Below are 12,793 nucleotides of genomic sequence, written 5' to 3'. Positions count from 1 at the left end.
CCCTGGATGCCACTGCAGCTTGACGTGGCCACCGCTGGGCTTGCCGAGGGGCCTGCACGAGTCCTGGCCTCAGTCCTCATTGTCTGATCACTAAGGTCAGGGCCACTGCTTGCATTTTTCAAACGATTCGAGGCCGAGAGGATGGACCTGCGGAATGGGGGTGGTGGTGGAACCTCTCGATGTGAGCTTGCCTTTGAGGGCGGATGTGATCAATCCCTCCCTTCTGCCTTCTTTATCCCATGACTGGCGGGATTCTGGAGGCAGTTATGACCAATATTTACTTCCATTCTCTGTATCAGAGCAACATAGCACAATAAAACCTCTCACTGTCTCGGAGCCCGTGCGCTTGCCGTCCGTGAGCCCTTGCGCTTGCCGTCCGTGTGTGAGCCCGTGCGCTTGCCGTCGTCCGTGAGCCCGTGCGCTTGCCGTCCGTGTGTGAGCCCGTGCGCTTGCCGTCCGTGTGTGAGCCCCTGCCCTTGCCGTCCGTGTGTGAGCCCGTGCGCTTGCCGTCGTCCGTGAGCCCTTGCGCTTGCCGTCCGTGTGTGAGCCCGTGCGCTTGCCGTCGTCCGTGAGCCCGTGCGCTTGCCGTCCGTCCGTGAGCCCGTGCGCTTGCCGTCCGTGTGTGAGCCCGTGCGCTTGCCGTCCGTGTGTGAGCCCCTGCGCTTGCCGTCCGTGTGTGAGCCCCTGCGCTTGCCGTCCGTGTGTGAGCCCGTGCGCTTGCCGTCCGTGTGTGAGCCCCTGCGCTTGCCGTCCGTGTGTGAGCCCCTGCGCTTGCCGTCCGTCCGTGAGCTCGTGCGCTTGCCGTCCGTCCGTGAGCCCGTGCGCTTGCCGTCCGTGTGTGAGCCCCTGCGCTTGCCGTCCGTGTGTGAGCCCCTGCGCTTGCCGTCCGTGTGTGAGCCCCTGCGCTTGCCGTCCGTCCTTGAGCCCGTGCGCTTGCCGTCCGCATGTGAGCCCGTGCGCTTTGCCGTCCGCGTGTGAGCCCGTGCGCTTGCCGTCCGTCCGTGAGCCCGTGCGCTTGCCGTCCGCATGTGAGCCCGTGCGCTTTGCCGTCCGCGTGTGAGCCCGTGCGCTTGCCGTCCGTCCGTGAGCCCGTGCGCTTGCCTTCCGTCCTTGAGCCCGTGCGCTTGCTGTCCGTGTGTGAGCCCCTGCGCTTGCCGTCCGTGTGTGAGCCCGTGCGCTTGCCGTCCGTCGTTGAGCCCGTGCGCTTGCCGTCCGTTTGTGAGCCCCTGCGCTTGCCGTCTGTGTGAGCCCATGCGCTTGCCGTCCGTCCGTGAGCCCGTGCGCTTGCCGTCCGTCCGTGTGTGAGGCCGTGCGCTTGCCGTCCGTCCGTGTGTGAGCCCGTGAGCTTGCCGTCTGTGAGCGTGTCTTGGTGGTGTGCACCGGCCTGTCCGCTCTGCAGCCCAACCCAGCCGTCAAGCTTGTGAGTTCAGGAACGGTAAGTACCGGGGGGGACATTCGGTCCTGCCCTGCACTCCGTTATGTCTGCTTCATTAAGTTTATTTGTTACATGTTTGCTTTATTAAATTTATTTACTTAGTGAATGAATTCTAACCAAATGCCTTTATAACTTTCTCAGTAATTCCTGACTTGCCTTGTTTGGAAGGGAAAGATGGATATAAACCCAGGCTGTTCATGTTGCTTTATTTGACAGGAATGGCCACTCATGGTGGGGCTGCCACGGCTCTGAAGCCAAAATGATATCTGTGACCCATTTTAAAGTTAAGTAAGTCGATAGATGGGAAGATGCTACCACCATGAGAGCTGATAATTTCCTGAGGCTTCCCTAAGCCTGCCAGCTCTGGTTTAGAGAACTCACAGGTGCACACATGCAGGCAGGGGGGTTGAGGGTCCACCTGGCTCAGCCTCCACTGGCCGTGGCCGTGCCTGGCCTCTGGAGGGCAGTGACTCCCTTGATGTGAGTGAATGAATGAATGACACAGTGTGTGCCCGGCCTGTGATGGGCTTTTATTGTGTAGGTGGAAACTTGGATGAACAGGGCGTTCCCAGCACAACATCCATCCGGGCTTCTGAGGGTGGTTTGGAAACAAGCCAGTCTCAGACATGCCCTCGCCTTTTTTCAGGTGTGATGGCAGCGTCCATCTTTCCCCTCCTGGAAGCGCCTGTTACCGTCTGTATCCTGGACACCTGCAGTAGCCGCCTATCTCTCCCCTCAGTCCACTCTTCTGGCTGGTTTTCTGTGTTGTAGACAGGTGATTTTTCAAAATCGCAAACATTGTGGGCCCTTTCTCTGCTCACCACCTTCTAGCAGGCTCTCATGGTTCTGAGGGTAAAGAGGGAAATCCCAACAGGACCTGGACGGCCCGCCGGAGCTGGCTACTCCTTCCCCTCCAACCTCATGTTGTGAGATTCGCACAGATACACGCTGTTCTCTGAAGCCCTATGCTCCCTCCCTCTGCACCGTGCTCCCTCCCACAGCCTTGTGCTGCCTCTCGCTGCTCCGTGCTCCCTCCCACCGCCCTGTGCTCCCTCTCACCGCCCTGTGCTGCCTCCCACCGCTCTGTGCTCCCTCCCACCGCTCTGTGCTCCCTCCCACCACTTTGTGTTCCCTCCTGCTGCCCTGTGCTCCCTCCCACTGCTCCGTGCTCCCTCCTACTGCCCATGCTCCCTCCCACTGCCCTGTGCGACGTCTTCTGCCAGGAGGAATTCTCTGCTGCTTCCCATCTTCCTTTCCCTCCCCACTTCTCTCTCTCTCTCTCTTCCTTTCTCTCCTGTCTGTTGGTTTCCATCACTGTTTTTCTGTCTCCATTTCTTTCTCCTTCCCTCTCTGCCTCTTTCCCTCTGTCTCTCCCCCTTCTCTCTTTGTCTCTCTGTCCCCTTTCTTCTCTCTCCTCTTTCTCCATTTCTGTTTCTCTGTCTCTACTTCTCTTGCTCTCTTCCCCTCTTTTCTCTCTCTTTACCTTTCCTATTCTCTGGTGCTGTGTTCAGCTCACAGCTGTTTTGGCCTCAACACCATTTCCTCGGAGACAGTCTCCGTGAGGCCCAAGGTACTTGCTTATATTCCTTCATGAAACCATGTACTCTTTTTTCTCCTCTTTTCTTTCAGTGGAGTCTTGCTGTGTCACCCAGGCTGGAGTGCAGTGGTGCGATGATAGCTCGCTGCGGCCTTGAATTCCCCGGCTCTAGCGATTCTCCTATCTCGGCGTCCTGAGTAGCTGGACCCACAGGTGAGCACCATCATGCCTGGCTAATTTTTAATTTTAATTTGTAGAGATGGGATCTCCCTATATTGCTCAGGCTGGTCTCATACTCCTACACTCAAGTGATCCTCCTGCCTCAGCCTCCCAAAGTGCTGGGATTATAGACGTGAGACAACGCATTTGGCCATCATGCACTTTTCAGTAGCCAAGTTATAATTTGTAATTACAGATTTATTTTGTCATTATTTGACCAATATCTATCTCTCCCCATATCACGAGCTCCATAGGGGAGAGGCTGCTCACTCTTTTAACAACAAATACTTGTTGAATTTCTGCTTGTATCAGGCATGTCTGTGTTGTCCACCAGCCACGGTTGGCTATTGAAATTCAGTGAAAGCGAAATGAAGTTTAAAAACTCAGTTCCTCACTCACACTGGCCACATTTCAAGTATTCAGTACCCTCCTGGGACTAGTAGATACTGTGTTGGATAATGCAAAGTTCTATGACATCTCTACCAGGTGACATTGGTCTAGATTGTGAAGAGTCCACAGTGAGTAAGACAAAATCCTGTGTCTGCAGAGTGACCTCTCTGGGTGACGGTCTATTCGTGTCAAGCCTCATAAGGTCTGCCCAGAGCCATGTGCACCAAGTACCTGTGGAAGAAATTAATTACTAAGAGGTTTCCTGAAAGGGCAATACTAGGGTTATCAAGGACACCCACGTAGAGAATTCATCCTATACATCACGTACATGTAAATGTTGTGTGTGAGTATTTAATGAGACTGTCTCACAATATTTACATGCCTGTCTCCCTTCCATGTTAACTAGAACAACAAACAGGGAGAATCAGAGGTGGTTCAGCAGCCTCTCCATGCGTCCTGATGTTGAGGCAGTGTCTCCTTTTCCTATAAGTGACGGTTCATCTCAAGCTTCAATAAATACTATAAAGAATTCTTTGATCAAAGGCAAAGATGAGAATGGAAAATATATGTCGAAAAAGTAAGCAGTAGCCTTTGCTTACTGTTTGATGGTACTTTTTCTTTTCATCATTGCAAATTTGTTTCATGTTTTTAGTGTTTTAAACGAGACTTGCAGCCACCACTCATATTTTTTTCTGTGTGTTTCTTTTTGCTTCACTGATATGAAGAAGTAAAGTAATGATAGCATAATTCAATCTGTTAACATATATAACCTGAAAACATGGAGATGAGCTAGAAAACGTCTTACGAAGTTAATAATTCAGTTGAGTTCTGTGTAGAAAAACAGTTGGCTTGTCTATCCCTTTTAGCCCTGTAGCTTGGGGGAGGATACAGTTCTGTCACTGATTCATCCCATTCAGCCTGCACAAGCTGTCCCAGGACCACCAGAGATCTTGGGTACCTTTGCCTCCCCCATAGCCAAGGGCCCTGCTGGGAGAAGTACAGTCGAGTTGGCATTGAATGTTTCCGCTGGGTGCTCAGAGCATCTGTTGAATGGGTTGTGGGCGAGAGGGAGGAAGAATTCACTCTGGTGAGCTCAGGCCCAGAGGCGTCCAGAGCTTTTCCACCTCTGGGTTCAGAGCGACAGGAAAGAGCCACAGGGGCTTTGCCCGGGACACTTTTGGATGCTGCTGGCAGGAAGGACCAGGCAGGCAGGGGGAGGGGTGTGAGCAGATGGATGGAAGTGGCCATGGTATGGCCTTCTTTGTGATTTATCCCTCCCTCTCTAACATTTTTATAAAAAAGAAAAATCAGCTTGGCAAAACTAGATGAGCTGAATGCTCCTAAGTATTGCTGTTTGTTGAGATGATCTGTGGTGATAGCTGGTCCGCGTGGGACAAAACCTGCGTAGACCGACAGGCTTGGTGATGTAAGTGAGCATCGTTTTTGCCACCAGAAAATGTCCCCCAGTTCTTTGGGAAATATTAAAGCTGAAAAGTGAGAAATAAAACAATACCATTTGTGAAACAGTAAAAATGAGCAGCCCTAGGTTTATTTTCAGTCCTGCCTTGGAAACCGTGTAATAATTAAGATTTTTCTAGAAAACTCTTGAGAGGTAAAAGCCCTGGGTGGAAGTACACGCACTGCTGTATGCTGTGTGACCTCGGAAGATACTCGTGATTCTCTTGATCCTTCTCTGTAAAATGGGGTACACCGCCCATCTCCACCCAGGGCACTCCACAGGGCTCAGGATGAAGCCCTCACGTGGCGGGAATTTCAGAAATCTCAGCTGGCAGCAAATTTAGAAGCCCTGAATTATCGATAGCATATTTTCTCTCTGGCCTGAACCCAAAGGCTTTGTGAGGTCAGGACCACACTGGCTGAGTGCCCAGGGTGCTCCAGGTCGGGGCACGTGCTCAGACACATGCAGAGAATGACTGAAAATTCACAGGGGTCCGGTTAACTCCAAGTCCATGCGTTCAGCAGACTATGTCCCGAGAGAAACACACCGGAGAGATGCCGACCAAAGACAGCCCTTGCTTCTGCAGTCACTGGCTATTCTTCTTACATTATTACTATTTTTAGAAAGAGGCGGGTTTTCACTGTGTTGCCCAGGCTGGTCTTGAACTTCTGGGCTTGAGTGATCCTCCCATTTTGGCCTCCCAAAGTGCTGGGATTCCAGGCGGGAGCCACTGTGTCCAGCGGCTGGTGGTTTTCAGTGTCCTTACTGAAGTATAAAAACACTGTTTAGAGTGTCTTTATTTTGTTTTTCTTGGCTTTTCTGTACTTGAACATTTTTTTAAAAGAATTCCATGTTGATTTATCTAGTGTTTTGGGGTTTATCCCTTTTTTTAGTTTTTTAAAATGGTAGCTGTAGGTATTTCATTATTTATACACATCCTACATGGTCTAGAGGTGCGGATATTTTGTTAGTTCTAATACAATGTGGTCACCTAAACTCTCTCTTCATACTTTCCCTCCCCCATATTATATTACAGTTTACAATATTATGTTATAGTCTATAATGTAATTATCACCTTTAATACTTTCTTCATGTACATTGAGAACATCAGACAGTGTTGTCATTTTTGCTTCCAACCATGGAATATAATTTAGAAAACTCAAGAGGAGAAGGAGTCTGTTTATTTACCCATATTTTTTACTTTTGCTGTTGTTCTCGCTTTTTTCCTAATATTCCAATATTGCTTCTTTTGTAATTTCCCTTCTGTTTAGGAAACTTCCTCCAGCCGTGCTTTGAGTAACCTGCCGGTGGCAGATTCTCTAAGTGCTCCTTCACCCGAGAGTGTCTCTATTTATACCCGTCCATGAGGGACGTTTTCCCTGCCATAGACTTTGTGTTGACTCTCCTTTTCTCTCGGTATTTGAGACGCGTGCTTACCCTCCTTGACCTCCCAAATTGCTGGGATTACAGGCATGAGCCACCGCACACGCGCTCATTTGGTTTTTCTTTATTCTTTTGCTAAAAGGTTCTAATTTTCCATTTATTCCCTGGGAATTCGTGCTTGCTGAAGTATATTTATGATGGTTATGTGAAGATCCTGCTCAGCTAATGACAGCCTCTGACTCATCTCCGTGTTGTCATCCACTGGTTTATTTCTCCTTCCAGTTGTGATTGTCCTAGTTCTTGGTATTTTGAGTGACTTTGGATAGGAGCCGGGACATTTAGGGTATCTTATGAGACTCCAAAGCTGCTGGAGTCTTCGTCGGCAGCAGGTGCTCTCCGCTGGGCTGCTGTGTCTGGGCAGGGTGCGTGTGGCACTACATTCGCAGCAGAGCCCTGACGGTGCTGAGTGGCTGCAGGCACGTGGGGTGATGATGACCTTCCCTGGCCCTTCTAGTATCTTGAGGTGGGTGTGGGGCTTCAGCTACACTCAGCTCCCTTGGGCCCTGCTGACTCCAGGGAGGCTGTGGGGAAGCCGGTGCCACTGCCTGCCTCCCACTGCTGGCTTTAGGCTTAGTGATGCCATGCGGGGAGGGGGCTCCCTCCTCAGTCCAGTTGATACTGAGGGGAAAAAGTGGACTCAACCTGCCCCCTACCCCGTATCCCTTCTCATGGTGAGGGGCTTGCCAGGGAGGGCACAGGGCAGAGAGAAGCCCCACGTCACACTGCTTTGCTCAGGGTTGTTGCTGCCGGGTGGGGTGGAGTGGGCTCAGCTCCACAATGGACCCACTGTCATTGCCCCGGATAGGTCAGGGTGCCGCCTGCGTGTGCGGGGGGTGGGATGGAGCCAGTTGGTGCTCCGTGCAGCCCCAGGCCCTGGAAGGAGTGGAAGTGGTGAGGTGGAAGGTCCACCCCTCATCGGCCCTACTAAGATTTAGCCTGGGGATGGGCTGTGTGTATGTCTGATGAGTCTTGCTGCAGGGGTTTCCTGTGGTTGGACTGCTCTGTTCGTGGTCCTCTGGCTGGGGGATGGGGGCACATGCATGGTTTTCCTGGAGCTCCTTTCGTGTGTGTCTGGCGGTGGCCCCAGGGTTGGAGCTTCTGCAGAGCCATGTGGAATCCATGAGGGGTGGTAGGAAGCCCAGGAGCTCAGGTCCACATCCTCCCTGGAGCCCGGCTCCCTGGGCACCCTGCCTTGTTCTTCACACCCTGCAGGCTGTTCTTGCACCTGTTGGCTGTGCTGTGTCTGGGATTCTTGGTGGTGAGACACAGGACCGAGGAGGAAGAGGGCAGCTACCTGTGATGGGACTGGAAGTCTCTTCCTAAATACATGTTGAATATAGAAGTCATTTAAATCCCACTCACTGGTGTCTGGAGGGACCGCTGGTCTGTGATGGGCTCTCCCTCCCAGGCAGTGAGGAGGCATTCTCCGGGGAGCAGGACTGCTGGGCGCTCCTCTCCACCAGATTGAAATGGAAGAGGGTGTGCTCTCCTACTCACCAGAGGCCTTTTTTGTTGACAGCTTGCACCATCTCTACGCCATCTTCATGTAACTCAGAGGCCTATAGCCCTTGGCATCTGGCTGCAGCCTCCTGACATTAGTTCAACAGAGCACAGACAGATGTACTGAGCTTCAGGTTTATCCTCGCCAGGTCGCTTGATTGGAAGTTGGTCTGTTGCTGTGCCATGTGGGTTACTGCAGTATACATTTAATCATCACATTCACAAGCTCTTTCATTTCCAGTCCTCAACACACAAAAGTACTCATTTGGGTAACTTTGAACAACGCACATTTTCCTTACTTGCACTTTGGATCACAGGATAAGAGGAGGAAATTGGTAAAAACAAAAACTCACAAACCAAAGGAAACATTTATCTCTGGGATCAAGGACCCTCCACGGAAGGGGGACCTGGCTGTCTGCAGGTTACAGCTGGAAGTCACGGCCTGCTTTGCTGTGGTGGTACCTTCTAGGATTTGGTCTTTGTGGAAGCCTCCATATTGAAACAAAGAAGAGGTGAACGTTCTGGACTTCAGGCCCAAATGGAGACTCTGAGGGGAGGAGAAGAATGAAAAACCTCGAATGGGAAATTGCTTTGAAATCTATTTCCCCAAATCTACTTAACCTTGGGCCAGGAGAATATTGTATATCACAAACTAATTTTGCAAATGACATTTCAAAGATCCCTTTTTAACCTAATTTAAGTGCATTCCATTGTGATTCTCTACTAGCTGCTTGTGAATAAAAATCTAATTACGGTAGCTAGACAAAATTCTTCTGGATGGAGCAATCTTCCCTTCCTTCTTTCCTTCCTTCCTGGGAATGTCAGGGAATATTGCTTGATCTTTTAGCAAGCAAAGGCCAAGGTACACAATTATTTTGGAGGGCCTGAAAAAGGTTTTCTGTCCTTGTACCTTTCTGTCGAGCTGTATCTGAATTCATGGAGCTGCTGCCTCTGTAACAGCTCTGGAATAGTTGTGATACTACAGGGGCCAGTGACTGTGCCTGCATTTTAACTATGGTGCCATCAAGTGGCCATTAAAAGACATTCTTAATAGATCTGGGCTCTTTAGTCAAGCTGGTAGTAGAAATTTCCAAGCCCTTCATTAAGAAATTTATATGTTTGGCCGGGTGTGGTGGCTCATGTCTGTAATCCCAGCACTTTGGAAGGCTGAGGTGGGTGAATCACCTGAGGTCAGGAGTTTGAGACCAGCCTGGACAACATGGCGAAACCCCGTCTCTACTATAAATACAAAATTAGCCGGACATGGTGGCAGGCACCTATAATCCCAGCTATTTGGAAGGCTAAGGCAGGAGAATCGCTTGAACCTGGGCGGCAGAGGTTGCAGTGAGCCAAGATTGTGCCACTGCACTCCAGTCTGGGTGACAGAGCGAGACTCCATTTCAAGGAAAGAAAGAAAGAAAGAAAAGGAAGAAAGAAGGAAAGAAGGAAGGAAGGAGAAAGAGAGAGAAAGAAAGAGAAAGAAAGGAAGGAAGGAAAGAAAGAAAGAAAGGAAGGAGGGAGGGAGGCCAGGAGGCCTTTAACATCCATATAAAAATCTAGCCAGAGTTTCTTTTCTCCACCTCACTGTATGGCTTATTTGCTGTTTGTTTCCTTCTCTCAGGAACCATATTTTCTTATGACTGTCTGTTGGCTTGGCCCAGTCATTAATTGTTTGCCTCAGCGTCTTGCTCTACTTTTCTTAGTCCTCATTATTTGGTTTACTCAAATTCTTGGTACCTTGCTGATGGGAAAACCATGAGGAAAGGTTCCAAGACCTCAAGTTTAATTTAGCTCAAAAGTCAAGAAGTTGTTGTGTGTTTCCTTTCCAACGTGACATCAACAGTCACGTTGATGTCCTCTGTCCTCACATATGACTTCTACAAAGATTGAAAGCCTGGGCGTGGTGGCTGATGCCTGTAATCCTATCGCTTTGGGAGGCTGAGGTGGGCAGATTGTTTGAGGTCAGGAGTTGGAGACCAGCCTGGCCAACATGGCAAAACCCTGTCTCTACTAAAAATAAAAAAATTAGCTGGGGGTGGTGGCATGCACCTGTAGTCCCAGCTACTCAAGAGACTGAGACACAAGAATTGCCTGAACCCAGGAGGTGGAGGTTGCAGTGAGCTGAGATCACGCCACTCCAGCCTGGGAGACAGAGCGAGACATCATCTCAAAAAAAAAAAAAAAAAAAAGATTCAATCATCTGTCTTTCTTTTCAAGTTTGTCCTCCAAACTAATTGGAAGATTAGTATTTGAAAGGCAATAGAAAGTCAGACTAATTTTCAAATACGTAAAAAGGAGTTGTTCCCATTGTCTATTTAAGTGTGAAAGTGCCATAAAGGTAAATGTCACGGTGGAAAACAGTCCGGAGGCTGCAAGAGAACAAGGCCTCCTGCTCGGCGAGCCTCACTCCTGCATGTCGAACTTTTCAGGTTAGTTGCTGTGATGATTTCTTGTATTTCCAGACGCTTCCCAGACATACACAAAGATAGTTATGTAATAATTTCTTCTTCCTCCTTTTTAAAAAATTCAAGGCATCAAATTGTGTGCTCTCTTCTGCAACTTGGTTTCTTAACATATTTTTTGGAAATCTTTGTAAGCTGTTATTACAGTTCTACTTCATTCTATTGTAACTATTTAAAAGTATTAAAATTAAAATACTTGGTAAAAATAAACATGCACTTGGGAACAGAGAGTCATAGTCACGCCACGCCTCCTCAACAACCAACTGGTAACCAGAGGCCGTTGCTTCGAGCTCTTTCTATTTTCAATTCTATTGGCAGGAACCTGCAGAACTCTAGCTAATACATTTATAATTTTTTTTTTAATCTGCAGCTTCAGACAATACTTATTAATTCTTTTATATGAAAGATGAGGCCGGGCGCGGTGGCTCAAGCCTGTAATCCCAGCACTTTGGGAGGCCGAGACGGGCGGATCACGAGGTCAGGAGATCGAGAGACGATCCCGGCTAACACAGTGAAACCCCGTCTCTACTAAAAAATACAAAAAAATAGCCGGGCGAGGTGGCGGGCGCCTGTAGTCCCAGCTACTCGGGAGGCTGAGGCAGGAGAATGGCGTAAACCTGGGAGGCGGAGTTTGCAGTGAGCTGAGATCCGGCCACTGCACTCCAGCCTGGGTGACAGAGCAAGACTCCGTCTCAAAAAAAAAAAAAAAAAAAGAAAGATGAATATTTAGCTTGCTTACACTTTTCATATCCTAATATCCGATTACATTTCTTTACTAATTAATATTTTAACTTAAAATATTATTTATTATTTTATGTTCCATCAGGTTTTTTTTGTTGTTGTTGTCATTGTTGTTGTTGAGATGGAGTCTCACTCCGTCACTCAGGCTGGAGTGCACTGGCACAATCTCGGCTTACTGCAACCTCCGCCTCCCAGGTTCAAGTGATTCTTCTGCCTCAGCCACCTGAGTAGTGGGACTACAGGCATGCGCCACCACACCTAGCTAATTTTCGCATTTTTTGTAGAGATGGGGTTTCACCATGTTGGCCAGGTTGGTCTCGAACTCCTGACCTCAGGTAATCCACCCACCTGGGTCTCCCAAAGGGCTGGGATTATAGGCGTGAGCCACCATGCCCAGCCCCGTCAGTTTTTTATAACAGCTGTTTTGAGGTATAGTTGACAAAACATAAAATTCACCCTTTTAAAGGTTACAATTCAGTAGTGTTTAGTTTATTCACAGAGTTGTGCAACCATCACCACTACCCATTTCCAGGACATTTTCACTATCCCTGAAGAAACTGTGTATCTGAGGCTTCTCTCTTCAACCCCCCTTGCCCACCCTCTGGCAACCAATAATCATCTTTCTGTCTCTCTGGATTGGCTTATTCTAGACATTTTTATGTAAACAAAATCATTCTGTATGTGGTGTTTTGTGCTTTCAGTTCATTATGTTGCATGTTTCAGTGCTTCATTTCCCTTTATTGCCAAACAATACTCCATTTTATAAGTACACAACATTTTGTTGATGCTTTCATCAGTTAATAGCTTCTTAGTGATTTCCATTTTGGGGTATTTTGAATAATGCTGGTATAAATATTAATGTATAGGTTTTGTTTGGACATATGTTTTCAATTCTCAATATACATAAGAGTAGAATTGCTGGGTCATGTGGAAACTCTGTATTTAACCTTTTGAATTAAACTTGAATCACCAAAACAGTTTGGAAAACTGTGAAACTCTCTTCCAAAATGGCTGCACCATTTTCCCTTCTGACCACAGCGTATGAAGGGTTCAGTTCCTCCACATCTTTGTCAACACTTACTCTCTGCCTTTTTGACTGTAGCCATCCAAGAGCGTGAACTGGTGCCTCACTGTGGTTTTGATTTGCGGTTCCCTGATGGCTAATGATATTGAGCTTCTTTTTATGCCATTATTGGCTTCTTGTGTATTTTCTTTGAAGAAATGCCTATTTATAACTTTTCCCTGTTTTAAAAATTGTGGTGTCGTATTACTGTTAATTTGTAGGAATTCTTTATTCTCCATACTTGGTGTTTATTAGACATACAATTTGCAAATATTTTCTCCCATTAAGTGAGTTCTTTTTCACTTTCTTGGTGTTATCCTTTAAAGCGCAAAAGTGTTTTTAATCTTGATAAAGTTAAGTTTATCTAATTTTTTCCTTTGTTGTCATTTCTAAGAAACCATTGACTAATACAAGATCAAGATTTATTTATCCCTTTGTTTTCTGCTAATATTTGTATAGTTTTATTTATTTGTTTTTAAATTTTATTTATTTATTTATTTTGAGATGGGGTTTTGTTCTTGTTGCCCAGACTGGACTGCAATGG

General features: G+C 47.9%; 1 long non-coding RNA gene across 1 annotated transcript; it reads left to right on the top strand.

The window, feature by feature from the left end:
- Nucleotides 1-1,041: 1,041 nt before the first annotated feature.
- LOC144336473 (uncharacterized) lies at nt 1,042-9,409 on the top strand. Its single transcript, XR_013408320.1, has 4 exons — nt 1,042-1,723; nt 2,082-2,210; nt 3,065-3,185; nt 8,003-9,409. It is a non-coding gene; the product is annotated as an uncharacterized LOC144336473 (long non-coding RNA).
- Nucleotides 9,410-12,793: the final 3,384 nt, after the last annotated feature.

This window comes from Macaca mulatta, chromosome 18, assembly GCF_049350105.2.
Source record: "Macaca mulatta isolate MMU2019108-1 chromosome 18, T2T-MMU8v2.0, whole genome shotgun sequence".
NCBI classification, from domain to species: Eukaryota; Metazoa; Chordata; class Mammalia; order Primates; family Cercopithecidae; genus Macaca; species Macaca mulatta.
The sequence above is the reverse complement of the archived record's forward strand: the minus strand, read 5'-3'. Positions and strand labels throughout refer to the sequence as shown.